The sequence below is a fragment of the Globicephala melas genome, chromosome 16 (assembly GCF_963455315.2).
Source record: "Globicephala melas chromosome 16, mGloMel1.2, whole genome shotgun sequence".
NCBI classification, from domain to species: domain Eukaryota; kingdom Metazoa; phylum Chordata; class Mammalia; order Artiodactyla; family Delphinidae; genus Globicephala; species Globicephala melas.
This window is the reverse complement of record NC_083329.1, coordinates 77819130-77838355: the sequence shown is the minus strand read 5'-3', so window position 1 is coordinate 77838355 and position 19226 is coordinate 77819130. Positions and strand designations below refer to the sequence as shown.

Below are 19226 nucleotides of genomic sequence, written 5' to 3'. Positions count from 1 at the left end.
ATCCATAACGTGAGGGATGATGTGAGGAGGGGGGTAAAACAGGCTTCATGAGGGCCCTACATCTGGGATGATGACACCTGCTAGAAGAAGAAAGTGACAGTGTGAGGACCTGACCACCCATCAAGGAGCCTGCCAGCCCAGCCTCACCCCAGGCCCACACACGCACTGCTGGCAGAGACACCTGCTCTCCAGAGAGAACCTGCTCTTGGACAGGGTACGTTACCTGCTCACCTGCTGAGAGATGGCACAGCGACAGGCCTGGGCAGGGGATGGGCTGGCGGCAGTGGCAGCTGACAGTCGTCAGATGAGAGGCTGAGTCAGGGCTCCTGCTTTGAGGCTCACCTGGAAGCACAACCAGAGATGGGTCACCAGGTGCAGCAGAAGCCAGGCGTCTCCCAGACAGCCCCAGCTCCCTCCGTGCCTGCCCTCGAGCTCAGCAGCTGTCTCTCCTGTATCAGACCCCAGGGGAGACGGTGAGCTAAAGGCAGAAAGAGAAGGCCCCGATCCGACAAAGAGTACAGGGGAACATCTGGAGGCCACAGGCCACCTGGGGCCTCCCGTACCTGCACGCTGCCCTCACCCACCCCCACTCACCCAGACCTCTGCCAAACAGGAACAGTTTAGATGTTTTCTTTCTTCTTATGAAAAGATATGTCCATTGTAGAAAAATGTGAGTATAGAGAAAATTACAGCAAAGAAAATAAAGACAGATTATAATGCATTTTTTTAAAATTTATTTATTTATTTTTGGCTGCTTGGGTCTTCGCTGCTGCGCACGGGCTTTCTCTAGTTGCGGCGAGGGGGGCTACTCTTCAGCCATCGCGGTGGCTTCTCTTGTTGCGGAGCATGTGCTCTAGGCGCCCAGGCTCCAGAAGTTGTGGCTCGTGGGCTCTGGAGCGCAGGCTCAGGAGTTGTGGCGCATGGGCTTAGTTGCTCTGCAGCGTGTGAGATCTTCCCGGACCAGGGCTCGAACCCGTGTCCCCTGCATCGGCAGGCGGATTCTTAACCACTGCGCCACCAGGGAAGCCCTACAATGCATTTTGCCAGAGACAATTTTGGTTAACATGTTGATGCTTATTATTCTCACACATCCTAGGAATAACCTGATTCCAACCAGAGGACATTTAGAAGAGATGATTTGATTAGATGGCTTTAAAGCAGGGGACTCTCCACGGAGAGACAATGAGCCCCGCCAACTCCCTCCCCCAGAAAGGCTGACTCTGGGACAATGGGCTCCCTCCCCCAGGGCTCCCAGCATCCTGCCCTAGAGCATCCATCTTCCAGGATCCCAGTGAACTTGGACCAAAAACAAAGGCCAGACAGGAATGGACTGACAGCGCTGTTTATTCCCCCAGCTAGAGGGGCATCCAAATGCGCTTTGGTTTGAGGTCGTTTGGGCCCGTTGTACGGCTTCACAAACACCCATGCCTGCTGTTTCCAAAGTGATTGTTTCTTCCTGTCACAGTAATTTGTTGCATCTGGGTGCTTCCCATCCCCCCAAATTGTTAGACTTTTATGGAGTTTTATTCTCATCTCCTTCCCTGTTTTGTTTTCTCATCCTCTGCCATCAGAAAACCCTTTTTGGGCTATAATTTGAGAAGATACACGCACCCCAATGTTCACCGCAGCACTATTTACAATAGCCAAGACATGGAAACAATCTAAATGTCCATCGACAGATGAATGGATAAAGAAGATTGGTAGGACTTGCCTGGCCTTCCAGTGGTTAAGACTCCGAGCTTCAAATGCTGGGGGTGCATGTTCGATCCCTGGTTGGGGAGCTAAGATCCCACATGCTGCACAGCGTGGCCAAAAAAACCAAAACGAAACAAAAAAGATGTGGTACATATACAATGGAATACTTCTCAGCCACAAAAAAGAATGAAATAATGCCACGTGCAGCAACATGGATGGACCTAGAGATGATCATACTAAGTGAAGTAAGTCAGAAAGGGAAAGACAAATACCACAGGATATCACTTACATGCGGTATTTAAAATATGACACAAATGAACTTTTCTACGAAGCAGAAACAGACTCACAGACATACAGAACAGACTTGTGGTTGCCAAGGGGGAGGGTTGGGGGAGGGATAGACTGGGAGGTTAGGATTAGCAGATACAAACTATTATCTATAGGATGGATAAACAACAAGGTCCTACTGTTTAGCACAGGGAACTATGTTCAATATTCTGTGATAAACCATAATGAAAAAGAATATATATATGTATACGTAAATCACTTTGCTGTACAGCAGAAATTAACACAACGTTGTAAATCAACTATACTTCAATAAAATAAATATAAAAAAAAAAGAAAACCCTTTTTGGCCTATTCCCTTGTTTTTCACTTTCCTATTAATGGTCCCAAAACCCACTTCATTCTCTGTTTTCAAGTATCTGGTTTTCCAACTGGCATAGGATCTCGACTGCTGGGTTGGTCTTAGCCCACTGAGGGGGCCCACTGGGGTCCTAACTGGAGAAGCCAAGGGGGGTCCAGCAGGTCCTCCACCAGGAGTCCCCATGCATTCACTTCAATTTTATATTAGCTGAAACAGCCTGTTTGTGGCCTATCAAACCTATACTTCACATCTGCTTTAAAGAAAAGGGCACATTGACCAGAAGTAAAGAATGCCCATGTTAAAAATAAAGATTAAATGCCTCCCTTCCTGGGACACCAATGCTGGGACTCCTTCGATGATAAGACTGCCTTCCCAGGTGCCAAGGCCATGCTGACTCACTGGTGTGACGTGCTGGTCTGTTTTTTCTGAAAGCTTGAAGGAATGTATCCCCGACTTGTTTAATGTTCTTTGTTCTGACAAGACATAAAACTGTGCTGAAAACCATGCTTCTCTGGAGCAGTTCCTCAGAATTATCTAAGATGCTGTCTTCCGGGCTACAGTCTTCAGTTTGGCTCCAATCACACTCTTTTCTATTCCTATTATAGATTGTTGATTATTTTCATTGACATGGCCAATGAACTAGACTTGCCCCAGCATCCCTTGCAGGTAGGTGGGGCCTTGTGAGTCTTCTCACCAGTGGAAACTGAGTGGAAATGCAGAGTGCCACTTCCTGCCTGGCCTGAACAATCCGTGTGTGTATGCCTCCACACTCGTTCCCCACCCCATAATCTGGACCGTGGACATGTCTGCGATCAACCAGGGCAGGCAAGCACAGGGCCTCGGGCAGTGGCTCTCCAAGCGCCGTCCCTGGACCAGCAGCACCTGGGAGCTTGTCGGGAATGCAAATTCTCAAGCCCCACTTGGACCTGCTGAGTAAAGACACTGGGAGTGGGAGGTGGTTTAATCAGCCCTTCCGGGGGTTGGGATGCTCAGGAGAGACTAAGAACTACAGTCCTGGGGCAGGACCGAGAAGCAAAGTGTAAGGAGCCTGTATCTCTGAAATGCACTTACAGCTGAGCTGCCCTGTCCACCTGCACTGCTTGCCTCTGGGCTCGGAGGTGATGGAGAGAAATATTTCTGTGCATTTTATGTCACTGTCTTTCTGGGGCTCTCTGTCACAGCAGCTGTGCATCTCCCTAACCAATACAGTGTTTCAACAGAGGTCTGTAGACTGCTAGGGAAACACTGTGGCCTTGAAAATACTTTTAAGCCTTGAGACAAAAGTACTAACTTAATGCTGAGAACTATAAAACATTAATAAAGGAAAGTGAAGATGATTCAAAGAAATGGAAAGATATCCCATGCTCTTGGATCGGAAGAATTCATGTTGCTAACATGGCCATACTACCCAGAGCAATCTACAGATTTAATGCTATCCCTATTAAATTACCCATGACATTTTTTCACAGAACTAGAACAAATAAATAATCCTAAAATTTATATGGAACCATAAAAGACCCAGAATTGCCAAAGCAATACTGAGGAAAAAGAACAAAGCAGGATGGGACTTCCCTGGCAGTCAAGTGGTTAAGACTCAGCGCTTCCAATGCAGGGGGCAGGAGGCATAACCCTCCCAGACTTCAGACAATACTACAAAGCTACAGTAATCAAAACAGCATGGTACTGGCACAAAAACAGACATATGGATCAACGGAACAGAATACAGAGACCAGGAATGAACTTACACACCTACAGTCAATTAATCTTTAACAAAGGAGGCAAGAATGTACAGTGGGGAAAAGACAGTCTCTTCAGCAAGTGGTGTTGGAAAAGTTGGAAAGCTGCATGTAAATCAATGAAGTTAGAACACACCCTCACACCATGCACAGAAATAAACTCAAAATGGCTTAAAGACTTAAATATGAGACATGATACCATAAAATTCCTAGAAGAGAACATAGGCAAAACATTCTCTGACATAAATCGTACCAATGGTTTCTTAGGTCAGTCTCCCAAGGCAATAGAAATAAAAGCAAAAATAAACAAATGGGACCTAATCAAACTTACAAGCTTTTGCATAGCAAAGGAAACCATAAACAAAATGTAAAGACAACCTACGGAATGAGAGAAAATATTTGCAAATGATGCAACTGACAAGGGCTTAGTTTCCAAAATACACAAACAGCTCATACAACTCAATAACAAAAAAGCCAAACAACCTAATCGAAAAGTGGGCAGAAGACCTAAACAGACACTTCTCTAAACTAGACATACAGATGGCCAGTAGGCACATGAAAAGCTGCTCAACATCACTAATTATTAGAGAAATGCAAATCAAAACTACAATGAGGTATCACCTCACACCAGTCAGAATGGCCATCATTAAAAAGTCTACAAATGATAAATGTTGGAGAGGGTGTGGAGAAAAGAGAACCTTCTTGCACTGTTGGTGGGAATGTAAACTGGTGCAGCCACTGTGGAAAACAGTATGGAGTTTCCTCAAAAAACTAAAAATAGAGTTGCCATATGATCCTGCAATCCCACTCCTGGGAATATATCCAGACAAAAACTACAATTCAAAAAGATACATGCACCCCTATGTTCACAGCAGCACTGTTCACAATAGCCAAGACATGGAAACAACCTAAATGTCCATCGACAGATGAATGGATAAAGAAAATGTGGTACATATATACAATGGAATATTACTCAGCCATAAAAAAGAATGACATACCATTTGCAACAACATGGATGAACCTAGACATTATCATACTAAGCGAAGTAAGTCAGAAAGAGAAAGACAAATACTATATGATAACACTTATATGTGGAATCTAAAATATGACACAAATGAACTTATCTACAAAACAGAAATAGACTCACAGACATAGAGAACAGACTTGTGGTTGCCAAGCGGGAAGGGGGAGGGAAGGATTGGGAGTTTGGGATTAGCAGGTGCAAACTGTTATATGTAGAATGGATAAAGAACAAGGTCCTACTGTAGAGCACAGGGAATTATATTCAATATCCTGTGATAAACCATAATGGAAAAGAATATGAAAAAGAATATATATCTGTATAACTGAGTCACTTTGCTGTACAGTGGAAGTTAACACAACCTTGTAAATCAACTATACTTTGATAAAAATTTCTTTTACAGAGTGCTAACGTAAATTCTATTTGGAAAACCCAATACAACACAATCCTTGCATCAATTATAGCAAGGATTCCACCTTGGGAAGCTGTGTGCATGTTTGGGTTTAACATTTCTGGGCACAGACTGGTGGGGTGGGCCTGCTGAGCCCCACGTGTCCCCAGGAAAAAATCACCTCATTGGAGAGCGAGCCCAACAATAACCCTGTATTAATAGCCATGCCTTGGGCTGAAGCCACAATTTCTGGTCCTGCATGGTGTCTTCACATAGATTTCCTCTCTGGTCCAATCCCCATAGGTGAAAGGAGCTACACGTAGAACGTAAGGAAGCCACTTTGTCACCCTAAAATCCCACAAGTGACACTGCTTCTGGCAGGAAAACTGGGGACAGGTTCTCCTGGCATTCAGAGTGGTCATCTAGGGTCCCTCCTCCCCAGCTTCAGGACAAAGATTTCACACACTGAGTTCACATTTTGGAGTGTCCCCCTCCACCCCACCCAGTAATGCAGGTCACATTCGCTTCGAAACAAAGGCTCTAAAAGGGAGGGAGATACTAATTCACCCAAAGAGTCATAACTTCTGCAGCAGCAAAGGGTGCAGGCTTCCTCTATGTACACATGGAAGCACAAAGTGGTGTCTTAACCTCACTTGACAAACTCTGCTCTTTCTCAGTCATCCTGGGATGGAGTTGAAAGTCCCAACCCCTGAGGCGAGTGGCAGAGAATCATGTGCTGTCACACATACAGACCACTCTGGCTCTGTGTCTGTGGTGGGAACATGGTCCCCTTCGTCCCCTGGTCAGGGGCACGGCCATCTCCGCTCCTGTTTGAGCCACTTTGCAAATTAAATACCATGATAGTCAAGCTTGATGCATTTTACAATCTGAATCTCAATTACTCAGTTTACATCTTGATTGCCTGATAGCATCTGCCTGACCTAATAACACCTAATCACACAGATGCTAACCAGGTACGGGGCTAAGAAGCATTCAGCATGGCATGTACTGGAGTGGACTTGAGAGACAAAGGATCCTTAGGAAGAGCACGCTGAGTCTGAACAATGCTGGAGCCTCTGCTGGTCGCCAGTCACCCAGTGACTGCCCTTATCTGGTCCCTACTACGGTCAAGAAAATTAGAGAAGGTTGGCAGACCAGCTGTGATATTAAAGGGCATTTGACAAGTTGGTGCAAAATAAAAAAGAGGTCCATCTTCCCTGGGATCCTCCACTCCAGACACTCTCTAAGTATTTCTTCGGCATTGCAAATGGAGTCCAAAGTCTTAATCGAGAGGAGCAAGCATTCAAAAACCTAATAGTGGGGCTTCCCTGGTGGCGCAGTGGTTGAGAATCTGCCTGCTAATGCAGGGGACACGGGTTCGAGCCCTGGTCTGGGAGGATCCCACATGCCACAGAGCAACTAGGCCCGTGAGCCACAACTACTGAGCCTGCGTGTTTGGAGCCTGTGCTCCGCAACAAGAGAGGCCGCTATAGTGAGAGGCCCGCGCACCGCGATGAAGAGTGGCCCCCGCTTGCCACAACTAGAGAAAGCCCTTGCACAGAAACAAAAGCCCAACACAGCAAAAATAAATTAATTAATTAATAAACTCCTACCCCCAACATCTTCAAAAAAAACACCTAATAGTGCTCTGCTGCTTTTATATCAGCCCTCACAGAGTATGAAGCCAACTTTTTTCTGCCTGCTGGGTTACATATTCCAGTTAGTCAAGCTGGACCATGATGCTGAAGGAAGCTGAGTTGATGCAGAAGAGTTGGTGTCACAGCCAGAGATCTGAAGATGCTACACTGCTGCCTTTGAAGATGGGAGGGGGCCATGCCTCAAGGAATGCGTGCAGCCTCTAGAGGCTGGAAAAGGCAAGAAAATGGGTTTTCGCTTAGAGAGCCTCCTGGCAAGTCTGGTTTCTTCTGAAGAGACTCTCCTTGGCCTGCAGATGGCTGCCTTCTTGCTGTGTTCTCAAATGGTCTTCCTCTGGGTGTGACAGTGCCCTAATTTCTTCTTTTTATGAAAACGCCACATGACCCGATTAATTACCTCTTTAAAGGTCTATCTCCAAATAAAGTCATTCTGAATTTGGTGGGAGACACAATTCAGCCCATAACATTCCACCCCCTGGATCCCCCAAAATTGATGTCCCTCTTCCATGAAAGATAAATTCACCCCATCTCAACAGGCCAAAAGTCTTAATCTATTCCAGCATCAACTTGAAGTCCAAAATCTCATCTAAATATCATCTACATCAGGTATGGGTTAAGACTTATTCATCTGGAGGCAAAAATTCATCTCCAGCTGTGAACCTGTGAAACCAGACAAGTTATCTGCTTCCAAAATACCACAGTGACAGGCATAGGGTAGACATTCCCACTCTAAAAGGGAGAAATCAGAAAGAAGAGCGAGGTCACGGGGCCCAGGCAAGTCCTTTGAAAGACAGCGTGGTATACGTCAGACTACGTCGAATCTCATTTTGACATGACATTATTTCGACAGAAAAGCTACTTTTCCAAAGTGGGAAGTGACTGACAGAAGAGGTGATACTTTTGAGTTTTCCATGTAATTTCTGATCGAGAAAAGGATAACTGCTGTCCTATGTCCGCTCCTAGCATTATTCAAGAATGAATTTTCTATTAGTATTCTTAGGGCAAACCATTAATTTTCACATTCCTGGAGAATTCATCTTTTTTTAAAAAAATAAGATGACTTTGTTACAAGGCATCCGGATTTTCCTCTACATCGTGTGGGCGTGCGCGCACGCGTGTGTGTGTCAATTATTTCTCAGATTTTTACTTCCTATGAGATTTTAGGAGCAAAACAGATCAAATAAGATTTCTTTGTTGTCTGTGGCTCCATCACAGTTTCCCTCTCACCTTTAGCAACTTGTTATTTGTCTTCGTCAAGGGTGCTATTTACAAACAGCTCCTGAACGCCAAAAGAGGAGGACTGTTAGTCAATTGCAGCGCTTGGGAAAAACCTGTAAAACATTGCTGACTTTCTTTTTTTTTTTGCAGTATGCGGGCCTCTCACTGTCGTGGCCTCTCCCGTTGCAGAGCACAGGCTCCGGACGCGCAGGCTCAGCAGCCATGGCTCACGGGCCCAGCCGCTCCGCGGTATGTGGGATCTTCCCGAACCGGGGCACGAACCCGTGTCCCCTGCATCGGCAGGCGGACTCTCAACCACTGCACCACCAGGGAAGCCCTGCTGACTTTCTTAAACCTGGGAAAGAACTGACCTTGAAAGTAGCTCCCGGGAGGGGTTTGGACAAATGTATAATGACAGGTATCCCCCATCACAGTATCATATAGAATAGTCTCACTGCCCTAAAAATCTTCTGAGGATTTGTCCAAACCCATAGAAGGTACACCACCAAGAATAAACCCAAATGTCAACTGTGGGCTTTGGGTGATGATGATGTGTCCATGTATGTGCGTCACTTGTAACAACTGTGCCTCATTTATGGAGGATGCTGATTAGTGGGGAGGCTGTATGTATCTCAGGGTACATGGGAATTCTGTACCTTGCGCTCAATTCTGCTGTGAACCTAAAACTGCTCTAAAAAGTCTATTAAAAAAAATCCTCAGTGCTTTACCTAATTCCTGGCAACCACTTATCTTTTTACTGTCTCCATAACTTTGCCTTTTTCAGAATGTCATACAGTTGGAATCCTACAGTATATGAACTTTTCACATTGGCTTCTTTTATTTAGTAAAATGCATTTAAGATTCCTCCACGTCTTACAGATGGTCAACAGGCACACGAGAAGATGCTCAAGATTGCTAATTATTAGAGAAATGCAAATCAAAACTACAATGAGGTACCATCTCACATCGGTCAAAATGGCCATCATTAAAGTCTACAAATAACAAATGCTGGAGAGGGTGTGGAGAAAAGGGAACTCTCCTACACTGCTGGTGGGAATGTAAACTGGTGCAGCCACTGTGGAAAACAGTATGGAGTTTCCTCAAAAAACTAAAAATAGAGTTGCCATATGATCCTGCAATCCCACTCCTGGGCATACACCCAGACAAAACTATAATTCGAAAAGATACATGCACCCCTATGTTCACAGCAGCACTATTTACAATAGCCAAGACATGGAAACAATCTAAGTGTCCATCGACAGATGAATGGATAAAGAAAATGTGGTAAATATATATACAATGGAATACTACTCAGCCATTAAAAAAAGAATGAAATAATGCCATTTGCAGCAACATGGAATGCAATTAGAGATTATCATACTAAGCAAAGTTAAGTCAGAGACAGAAAGACAAATATTGATACCATATGATATCACTTATATGTGGAATCTAAAATATGACACAGATGAACCTATCTACAAAACAGAGTCTCAGAGAGAGCCGACTTGTTGCCAAGGGGTGGGGAGGAGAGGGAAGGCATGGATTGGGAGTTTGCGATTAGCAGATGCAAACTGTTATCTATAGAATGGATAAACAACAAGGTCCTCCTCTATAGCACAGGGAACTATATTCAATATCCTGTGATAAACCATAACAGAAAAGAATATGAAAAAGAATGTGTGTGTGTATATATTTACATAAAAAAACGGAATCGCTTTGCTGTAGAGCAGAAGTTAACACAACATTGTAAATCAACTATACTTGAATAAGTTAAAAAAAGATTCTTCCATGTCTTTTCATGGCTTGATAGTTCATTTTTTTTTAGTGCTGAATAATATACCATTGTATGGATGTACCCCAGTTTATCCATTTACCTACTGAAGGACATTGGTTACTCCCAAGTTTTGGGAGTTATGAATAAAGCTGTTATAAAAATTACTGTGCAGGTTTTTTGTGTGGTTATATGTTTTTAACTTCTTTGGGTAAGTACCAAGGAGCACTATTGCTAGATTGTACGCTAAGAGTAAGTTTAGTTTGGTCAGAAACTGCTGAACTGTTTTCCAAAGTGTCTCTTCATTTTGTGCTCCCACCAGCAGTGATGAGAGTTCCGGCTGTTCCACATTCTCACCAGCATTTGGTGTTTTCAGTATTTTGAATTTTGGCCATTCCAAGAGGCGTGTGTATCTCGTTGTTTTTGTTTTGTTTTTTAACATCTTTATTGGAGTATAACTGCTTTACAATGGTGTGTTCGTTTCTGCTTTATAACAAAGTGAATCAGTTATACATATACATATGTTCCCATATCTCTTCCCTCTTGCTTCTTATCTCGTTGTTTTAATTTGCATTTCCCTGATGACATATGTTGGGGAGCATCTTCTCACCTGCTTATCTGTCATCTGTGTATCTTTTTTTGGTGAGATGCCTGGTCAGAACTCTTACCCATTTTTAATAGGGTTGTTTGTTTTCTTATTGTTGAGTTTTAAAAGTTCTTCATGTATTTTGGATACCAGTCCTTTATTAGATATATTTTGCAGATGTTTTCTCCCAGTCTGTGGCTTGTATTCTCATTCTTTTGACCTTCCCACCCTTTCCGATGCTTGTGTGCAGGGCCTCCACTCTCAGGACACTAGTAAGGCACCCCAGAGTGCAGAATTTAAGGAGGCACTCCGTCTCAGGATCCTGCAAGAGTGACACTGCACTTATACAACCCTGAGATCCAGGGTCTCCTTAAATTTTCACTGCAAGCCTTCTATGTGTTAATATCCTTAGGGAGGAAAGCTAGACCACCCATAGTAGAGTGAAGTCTGAAAGAAAACCCAAATCTCTTACCTTCAAACACATGTAACTGGAAGGCATTTTGAGACATTAACCTACACCTGCCCTTTCACGGAGGGATGGGTATGATCGGTTAAAAAGCAGACACAGGGCTTCCCTGGTGGCGCAGTGGTTGAGAGTCCGCCTGCCGATGCAGAGGACGCGGGTTCGTGCCCCGGTCCGGGAAGATCCCACATGCTGCGGAGCGGCTGGGCCCGTGAGCCATGGCCGCTGAGCCTGCGCCTCCGGAGCCTATGCTCTGCAACAGGAGAGGCCACAGCAGTGAGAGGCCCGCGTACCACAAAAAAAAAAAAAAAAAAAAGCAGACACAGCTGCTGAAAGTCCTTCTGGTTTTTGCTTCCAAAAGCCTACGCCTCGGAGGTGGGAAATAAAGAACTCAGCACGCAGGGGTCAAAATGTCTTGTCCAGAGCAGGAGGAATTGCCCCCAGGACCAGGGTTGCTGGGTGGTAGGGGGGCTGTAAAGCCTTCTTAGGGGGAGCATGAAGGGTCGGTAAGACCCCAGCACAGAACGGCCACCTGATGCCCTGCAGCAGAGAGGGTCACGGGCAGCCCTGAGGAGTGTGGGACACAAGACCACCAAAAGCCACCGGTCTCAAGGGCTCATCCCAGCTACCGCGTCTCATTGGTCACCCAGCGGACAGATGCCTTGAGGACCAGAGAGGCACCTCTCCCAACACCCTGGCTCTACATAAATTCTGGGGGAGCCCTGAGGCAACCCCAGGGTCCAGGCTGGGACAAAAGTTCCCTGCTGGCTATGGGACACACACTTCAGAGGAAGTGGAGTTCTAGGAAAATTACAAGAACCACCTTTTCCCCCTACAGCCGAGTTTGTGGATTGAGGGTCACCCCAGCCCCCTTCATCCTGACTCCTGGCACTAGACGGGCCCCGGTTAATGATGGCTCCCCCACTGCAAGCCCAGCCTCCCCTTCCGCTGTTTCCCTTCACTTTTGTGTTCTGTACCCTCGGCCTCCTTTGATTCTGGGGCTTCTGCACGAGCCCCAGCTGGTTAAGGGCACCTGGCCTCAGCTCTCTGTAGCTCACAAGCCATTTATTACCAGGCTGCCTCTCTGAAGGCGTCTTACTTCCTTGGAATCTTTGTGCCAGACGTCCCTCGAGGTAATGACTCCATGGAACCGACAGAACCGAGCAGGACCAGAGGCTTCCGTGCAATCCCTTTTTGAACACAACCGGCACTTGCTTTATGGAGAGGTGATGAAGTCAAACACCTGCTTGGTTTTTCAAGCCGGGAGTTAATTAGAAACCAGGTGAGGCAGATGTTGATGTGAGGCAAGAAAAAGCAGAGGCCCAGATAAAGCCATTACGTTTATATATATATATTTCTTTTTAATCTTTTTTTTTTTTATTTTTGGCTGCAGTGGGTCTTCGTTGCTGCGCGTGGGCTTTCTCTAGCGGCAGTGAGCGGGGGCTACTCTTCGTTGTGGGTGCACAGGCTTCTCATTGCAGTGGCTTCTCTCGTTGCGGAGCACGGGCTCTAGGCGCATGGGCTCAGTAGTTGTGGCTCGCGGGCTCTAGAGCGCAGGCTCGGTAGTCGTGGCGCACGGGCTTAGTTGCTCTGCGGCCTGTGGGATCTTCCCTGACCAGGGATCGAACCCGTGTCCCCTACACTGGCAGGCAGATTCTCAACCACTGCGCCACCAGGGAAGCCCACATTTATTTTTTTAACCACATTTAACGTCACGGCTGGGTTGAGTCTTCCGAACTGTCAAATACAAGAGACTTCAAAAAAATTGGTACCAAACTTCCTCCATATAATATTCAAAATTAAATAATTCCAATCCAACCTTAGAGTTGGCTGGCTGAGTTTAGTCTTAGGTGCCTAGAAATTTTCCAGTCATGCTTTTGCCTCCGGTGTTTTATTTATTCACCGTCCCAACTCCTCCTGTTACAAGGTGCTGCTACCCATCTTTAAGGTACCATTCAGATGCTACCACCCTCTCAAAAAAAGCTCCTTGAGCTGGCTTGTCATCTCGGCCCCTGGGGCCAAGCTCTCCCCTCTGTTACTGTGACACTTCTAGCCTTCCACATTAGTCCGTGTAATCTTGTATTCAAATAATTTTTTCCTTTCTAGACTGCCAGCTTTTTTGAGGGCAGGGAGTGTGTTAGGTTCATTTTTATACCCTCAGGACACCGAGCAAAGGGATTACCACCGAGTAGCTATTTACTTAATTGAATAGAATGCCAAACCAAAAACCAACCAAACTAAAATACCAAGCGTCAGCTCTTTTCTGAGTCAATACCATGGGAGCCGAAATGATGGTGGCCTAGGTTGGAATAACATCAGCTGCAAAGGTTCCAGGTCTCAATAATTCTTTTGAAGGGTAGATTCGTTTTATGGAACGAATCTATTTTTTTTTCCTAATTATGTGCTCATTACAAACATATCCAAACTCCACAGGAAAATATAAAGTTAAAATCACCTGTAAGTTAATTAAGTTATTTCAGTAAGATAATTAAGATTTTTATTTACATTCTTTGACTTAATTCCATGAAAAACATGTATATATTTGCTCCAGTATTATGACTCCTTTAAAAAACAATATTTAGGGAATTCCCTGGCGGTCCAGTGGTTGGGACTCTGCGCTTCCACTGCTGAGGGTGCGGGTTCAACCCCTGGTCGGGGAACTAAGATCCCACAAGCCACAGGGCATGGCCAAAAAAAAAAAAAAAAAAAAATCAATATTTGGTGGAGGAATTTTAGACTGTTAGAAGGCTAGAGTGGAACGAGATAATGGGAATATTTGTTTAGCTTCTTTAAGATCGCGGCAACCACATCTGCAAAAATCCATGGAATCATAAGGACAGAACCAATCCCAAAGCTCTGTGTTGGAGCAGGTTTCAGTGCCCCTGCAACAGCTTGGCCAAATGACCATCTGGCCCCAGCACGCTCCTAACAAGGCCTGTGGACAGAAGGATGCTGAGATGCTCTTCACAGGGGTGGTGACCGCCAGCAGTAGTGGCTTGTTCACAGGTCGTGGAGAACTTGCCAACGGTTCCCCAGTCCCGGCCTCTGAGCCAGCTCATTCCTGTTGATTCTGTGAACTTGCCCATAACTTTACAATAAATCTTCCTTTAGCTTAGGACTCCAGAGCTGCTTTCTGTTGTCTGGAAAAGACCCAGAGTTTTCTTAAACTAGGACTGGGTGCTCGACAGCTGTATTAGGGACTCATCTCCACTCGTCCACCTATCTATATGGACATCAGTCTGGCTGCTGGTTCCTGGGTTCTGTCCCCAGGTTGCCAGGGCGTAGTTGTGATCTGCTCTCCTCGTGGCTGTGTGACCAGGAGACGGTCCCTGGGCAGCTAAGGCCCACTGTGCATGGAAACAGCCAAAAACTAAATACGCTATGCTTTACATAAATATCTGCTATGATCTAATAATCTGTTCATTATTTTTTCCCCTATGCTCCTGAGCAAAGCGTTGGGTAGATTTCCCACCTGCTTTTTATTAGGGGATATTCCAGACATGTAATACAATTTAGAGAATCATACAACGGACACCCTGGACTATCTCCCACCCAGCCTATGAAATAAATCAAAAACATATGGTCGAAATTCCCTGGGTACTTCTCCCTAATTGTGTGCCCACTCTTCTGAATTTGGTTTTTTATTCCTACATGTCTTTATAGTTTAAAAAAACATATGTATGTGTCTCTAAACAATACAATTATTTTCCTATTGAAAAATATTTATGTATCCTCTTGAACTATTTTTCTGAGATTTATCCAGTTTACTGCCATATATATATATACACATATACATATATATACACATATATATGTATATTTACCTTCTCTTTACCCTTCCTCCTGTAGATGTAGAGCTGGTGATTTACAATATTTTGTTATTTTTGTACCATACTGTACAAATATTGTAATATTTGTACCATTATGTCGTAAATATATCTCTTGAGAGAGATTTTCTCTAGGGTACATACCAGGAAGAAACTTGGTATAGATTATATACATTCTTCATGTTCACTCTTGCTTTTTATTTTTTTATTTTTATTAGAAATAATTTTTTTTGGCCGCGTGGCACGGCACGTGGGATCTTAGTTCCCTGACGAGGGATTGAACCCATGCCCCCTGCAGTGGAAGCATGGAGTCTTAACCACTGGACCGCCAGGGAATTCCCTCTTCCCTTTCTTTTTAAATAGGACGACAATAACGTACTATCAAATATATTGTCAATCTAACATACTATCAAAAATACTAAGATATTGGAAGCCTCCATGTGTTGTAACTTCACATACACCAAACACAAGCTCATGAAAGAGACTGTTACTCTTTACTCAAGACATTTAAGAATTCTCCTGTGACGCTGTTTCAGAAACATCCTCGAATCATCAGCATCTTCAAGCTGTCAGAAACACACCTTCAAAGTATCGTAAGTACTTAGCTTTGCTGTTGAGGACGGCAGCCTATGGTCAGTCAAGACCAGCAGCGACCCCTGCAGTGCAGTCACACAGCAGCAGCCCCGTCAAGGCAGAGCAGCCAAAGCTGGGTGTTTTGTTCATCCTTGAAATTCGAACAAGGGCCAGGGGTTTGTAAATTGCGGGTCAACACAGCCCGGGACGGCAGTTCAAGGGCAGGTCTGCGTGCCATAGACAAGGGCTGTGTGATGGCCACACTGTGAGGTGTGGGCGTAGCTCAGAACCACTTAGGAAGTGTGGCTCAGGACACTAGGGGAGAGGAACTCTGAAACAGTGTGGCAGCCGCTTATCCACTGCTCTGTCCACTGGAAGCCTCTAGGAACCAACACTCCTGAGGGGACAGACGCTCACGCACCCAGGAGGCGCTGCGGGGCTCCCAAGTGACTTCTGACTTATGACTGTTGACACATCGGCGTAATTTATTTTTTTCTAATTCTTCTAAGAGGGGTGATGTGTGGATGAATTCTCAGTTAACCCCAAGAAGGCACTTTACTGACAAGAAAACTTCCTTCTTGTGAACACATCATGTAAGAATTTAAAGTAAACCCTGAGAGGGCGCAGAAGACCACATGAAGAGGGTCGGCAGGCTGTGTTGATGGAGAGCGTCTTGTGCAGGGGCGGGGCCGAGTTCATACACTTTGCATCTTTGTGTGAACACCTGGGCTGCAGAACAAGCTACCACAACCAAATTAGAGAATCCCCCCTTCAAGGGAAGTAGTTAGAATGCTCCCGATGCTGATTCTGGAGAAGAAGCTTAAACAATCAGAAAAAGAGTGTTTTTTTCCGACAGGAGGCGTAGCCTATCCTAGTCTCATCGTGCTATTTGTGACTTGTATGACTTCAAGCAAGTTTCTGTCTCTCTGCATTTGTCTTCCCCTTTGTAAGATGATGCTCTTACCCCCAACAAGATGAGAATCAGGTAAAATGCCTCAGGTGGGAACAAAACCCATAGGACAACTCAGCACATTCGTAGAATATTAGACCTTGTCTAGTTAGATTTTTTTGAGATTAGGTTAACAACTTAATGGCTTGATCTTGGAAAAAAAAAAAAAGAAAAACACAGTAATGTAGTTTTCCTTCTAGAGGAGAAGAATCAGTAAGACCAAATGATGACTCAAAGGCAGTTGTCTTTAAAAGAAGGAAGAACTGACGCTGAAGGCTGCTACCCACCAATATGGCTGATCCTTTGTTACGCGAATTAACGGGATTTCTCCGAGGTGGTTATTCATACTTTGCAGACAGAAAAGATTTCTGTGGCTCAAGTGAACTGTGCGTGGAGGAACATATGTTAGCAGCAGTGGAGGAAAAAAACAAGCAAACAGAGAAAAACAGGACTCATTAAATAAGCCTAAAAATAATCTGGGTATTTTCCAAGAAAAAAGATGCAGCGTCTGACACCAGTTTTTCGTTAACGTGTCAACAGCCCACTGATGATCCCAGGAAAGTCGTTGTTCCCGGTGAATTGTCCCTAAGTAGGAGAGGTGGCCGTGGTGATAGGCGGAGCTAGGGCTGGAAGCAAAGCAGGGATATAGTCCACCTCTTGCTGGCAGCCAAAGAAGCCACAGCCCACAGGAGATGCGGGGCTGACCTGACCTGTAGCCAGCACCCCCGTGGAGAAAAAGCTCCCCCTGTGCCGTACAGCTGGACCACGCTGGGAAAGCTCCGAGCCGTCTCTGAGCAAGACCGCTTGCCAGGGAGGCTGGCTCTGGCTGTTTCTCCTTTTAACCAGCAGTCAACTAGCTGTTGTGAAGAGGCACCTGAGATGGGAAAAGTCGAATGAGAAAAGGCTCTGGTCCAAGAAGAGGATCACCCGGGGGTGGAAGGAGACGCCAACCTTGAGAGGGCGGCCGGGGACGGAGCTGTCCTATGATGGCACGGTTAGTCTCACTGGCCACTAACTAGTCCCCACTTTACCAGGGATGGTGAAGGACCAACAGCCAGTCTCAGAGTGGCCCTCTACACCTACACAGGGAAGCCCCATCCCCTGGAAAGTCTCAGCTCCATGCCCTGTGGAAGGAGTACGGCCGCTTACAGAGGCTTCCTGCTCTGGAGCCAGCGAGCAATGTGGGAGAAGTCGACAGCAACTACATTTCTGGTGTGTTTAGAGAATTTACCATAACATGACATTGTTCGTGAACCACAGAGTATTAGAAATGGAAGGGATTTCGCAGACCATGGTTCCAATGGTTTCAAGCATAAGGTCCCTTCTAAAGTAATAATAATAATAAAAATGCAGCTTCCTTTATGGCAGGACTTTTGATATCTGTTGACTCGGAAGATATAAAATGATCTAAAGAACTCAGCAGTACAACTTAAATTCATTTTTGTCTTATTAATCCCAGAGGCGTCTATGTACACTTGCAAATTAGCTTTATACAAAAGCACAGCACCCTGCGTTCAGTCTACACAGGGTTCCTGGTGCAGACCTGGATTCAGAGCCCTCTTGCAGCAATTCTGGGTACCACCTCGAGGAAGCTGAAGGATGGCAGAAGGCAAGTAACTTAACCTCCTTAACTTCCTTTAACCAGCCAGTGAGTGGTGCGCATCCGGCATCACCACACAGCCCAGGTAGCAAGCCAGGGACCTCTTCTTTCACCTCCATCTGGGGGACACTGAGGGTCCTTCCTTTCCCTGAACAGGTGAGTCCAGACTTCGGTGCAGAAAGAGAATATCCTGCCACTTTGGTCTGTGCTTTTTCTCCGCGCTTCCCTGTACCTAGCCCGTCTCAGCCGGCCAGAGGCATCCATGTTGCCTCCAGGGGAACTAGGATTGTTAAAGCAGAAAGGGAAAGACAGGTATTCTGCTTTTCACTTCCAAAGTAAGCTCTGAGAGCCCTCCTCAGGAAGAAGTTTGGGGTGCCAAACTCTTGATTTGTATAAAGGGGTCTCTCATCTATGGGAGGCCCCCAAAGGCACCTAGAAAGAGAAGAGAGAAAGGCCAGGACCGGCCTGTCCCTGGGACCCCTGTGTTGGCAGAGGGGCGGTGATCAGGACAGGACCACCGAGGGGCCTGGGGGGCCCATGTGTAAGGAGAGCACTGAGTACTGAGAAGCAGACCTGAGGCCTCTGTCCTCGTCCCACTGGGAGCCCAGGCCTGCAGCAACCTGCATGTCACTGTGGGTCCCTATCAGGACTCCTGCCTGTGCCCTGAGATACCAGTGCGTCTCAACTCAACTATCCCACATGACACTCTCATGGCAAAGGCCCAGGGATCTGATGCATCCCCTCCAGCAGGGCGGGGTCCCAGAAACACCGAGAGGGGATGGTGTGGATACCCCAGCATCTTACTTCCACACTTGAAAGAGGCACATCTGACCTGGAATCTGGCATCCTATTTCCTTGTAAGGATGTTTTGGGTCAACTTTTTTTTTTCGTTTAAGAGGCAAAAGAACACAACAGAGAAAGCGTGGAGGCCCAGAGCTTCCATCCTGGCTCTGCTGTGTGCCTCGGCCACACTGAACTTTTTTTTTTTTTTTTTAGTTTGGCTGCGCCGCACAGCTTGTGGGATCTTAATTCCCTGACCAGGTACTGAACCCGCACCCTCAGCAGTGAACGTGTGGAGAGCTAACCACTGGACTG

General features: G+C 45.7%; 1 protein-coding gene across 4 annotated transcripts in view; it reads right to left on the bottom strand.

Annotated features, from left to right (window-relative positions):
* Nucleotides 1-19226, bottom strand: part of GNG4 (G protein subunit gamma 4) — a 68289-nt gene that overhangs the window by 36161 nt on the left and 12902 nt on the right. For 2 of the 4 annotated variants that reach the window (XM_060286374.1, XM_060286376.1), the window contains exon 2: nucleotides 232-342. The exons of 1 other annotated variant lie outside the window; for it this stretch is intronic. The gene's annotated coding sequence lies outside the window, so the exon portion shown is untranslated. Of the gene's footprint in view, nucleotides 1-223; nucleotides 343-19226 lie in introns of all 4 variants that reach the window. One more of the 4 variants, XM_060286375.1, reaches the window with a different exon arrangement.